Raw genomic sequence first — 2,477 nt, 5'->3', positions numbered from 1 at the left:
TAACCCCACTCAACTTTAAAAATCAGAGAAAACTTGTTTAATTATGGGGTGTCTCACAAAACCCCCTTAATCTTTTACACTTTTATCAATAAACCCCTCTGACATTATTTTAAAATATAAACTAACTAAAATACCCTTTTAAAAATCAACTTATTCTGTTATTAAAAAAGCTCCTAACCGATAAAAAAGAACTATTTTTAATTTATAATATTTTTTTACCCTTTTTCTCCTCTTTTTCTCTTTTCCTACAAAAAAAATCAAAGTATTTTTCTTTTATGATTTTAGCGGTATTTTGGTCTTTTCTCAGTCACCTATTTGTCGTGAGACCTGCTAGACCTAACAGTGTTAAGTTTCAGGGAATAAAGTGAGAAAAGTTCATGAAAATTTCTTAAATTTTAAACTTAAGGATGTCTATCTACAATAGGCTCAAACTTGAGAGGCTTTTTGAGACACCTCATATTTGATGGGAGTCAAGTCAGAAAGTTCAAGGGGTTATTTCAATCTACAATATGCTCAAACTTGAGGAAGGGTTTCAAAAGTTAAAATAGTTGAGAGGTTTTTCTAAATTATTCCATTATTCTATGTAAAGAGGCTCTTTACATCTCTCTACATGAGTTTTTTTATATAGCTTATATACTTACATGAATAATTATGAGATTTTTTTTTAAATTATGGATAGTTATAATCTGATAAGGATTATAGAATATTTGATTATTAGAATTTTCTAATTACATATAGTTTTAATTTGAGTGGCCTTCTTAGGTGAATATAAAATTAGGTGTCCACAGGTCATCTTCTAATAGGATAAAGATACATCTTCATACTTATGATATGAAACATGTTTAACTTTTTTTATCTCTATAATATGATGAGACATGTCAATTTTTATAACTTTAGGAATTCCACCAAATTCTCTTTATATCAAGAAGGGACTAGTTTCAAGATTTGAACCAAATATAGAAAAATAAGCTATTATAGAAAATATATTTCCTATATTAGGTTTCCTTTGTCTTTGGGCAACCAAACAGACCCCGTAGGGGGGGAATTGTGAGAATTTTTCTCCTGATAGAAGAATTTTTAGAAGAAAAATGATAAATATTCATATCTAATTCTCTCTTTAACTGAAGATAAATTTCAAAAGTACAGTGCTTTGAATGTTAAATAATTTTGATTTCAAGTAAATTTGTTGCAATTGTGTAAGATAACAAATATGAGTTGCAAGCTTGCATTTCACAATAAAAATTAAAAAGATTTGAAAATAGAAAAGCGGCTTCAGTATATTATCTTTTCAACAGTTTAAAAATGACTTAAAATGAACGAAACTAAAGTGTGTTTTATATGCATTTTAAATCGATTCACTTTATCTAATTTTTGGAAAAAATGCATAAAATTCGATGAGTTAGCGAGAAAAATTATATCAACGATGCAATTATGGTTCATCTTTTATCTTAGACTTTTGCATTGCGTAGAGTGATAGAGGTTAGTCCAATTTCAGTAACCAATTTTGAGTCTTTATAATTTTAGAAATGTTAGGGGCACACCCCAACCACAATCTTAACCACACCTCCTCTCTCTCTCTCTATAGTGCATTGGGCCCCACATCAATTTTTTTTTAAAATTTAATGTGGGGTCCAATGCACTATAGAGGGAGAGGAGGTGTGGTGAAGGGTTTGGTTGAAGGTGTGCCCCTAACACCACTCTTATAATTTTGCACTTCTAAATATCCCAATGATTGAGAGAGAGTGGAGGAGACAAGCCAAGGAGTGATGGCTGATGAGGATAAGAAAGACAGACATTGGTCCAGATTATTATTATTATTATAAATGCACCCCCAATTAATTACGGGCTCACTTTATTCTATTCATCTCATGATCAAGGTGTCGTTTAAGGGGCTGTTTAAGGAGTCTATTTATCTTCATTTCTGATTTTATTCCGCCAATGGGACCCTTTTTTGAGAAATTATGAACGCCGGCCGCTTTCACGCGGTTTGGGTTTGTCATGCGTAGGACCGGTATACATACCTCCCAATATGATGAGCGATTAGAGAGGCATCGGTGGTCGGGTGCGTAAGATAGGGGGTTATTGGTTGGGATAAATTGGGCCTAAGGAGCAAAAGTGTTCCACCGGAACAATTTTATCCCTTTGAGATATTTTAAATGGGGTAAAGTAGGATAAAGTGGGATAATAGGATAATTTTAGCATTTAATTTGACAATTCATGTGGGATAATTGATGATGTGACACCTTATTAAAATATAATTTTATCTATTAATTACTTCTAAATTAACTTATCCAATTGGTTTAGTATATTATTTAGTATATTATTATAATATAAATATTATTTTACTTTATATTAAAATATAATATATTGTACTATACTTACAAATTACTATTATTAATTATTATATTATATTGTATTATATTATATTAGCATGCAATACTATGTATAATAATTAATAATATAAGATCAATATATTT

The sequence above is a fragment of the Asparagus officinalis genome, chromosome 3 (genome assembly GCF_001876935.1).
Source record: "Asparagus officinalis chromosome 3, Aspof.V1, whole genome shotgun sequence".
In the NCBI taxonomy this organism is placed as follows: Eukaryota; Viridiplantae; Streptophyta; class Magnoliopsida; order Asparagales; family Asparagaceae; genus Asparagus; species Asparagus officinalis.
This window is presented reverse-complemented; position numbering follows the sequence as displayed.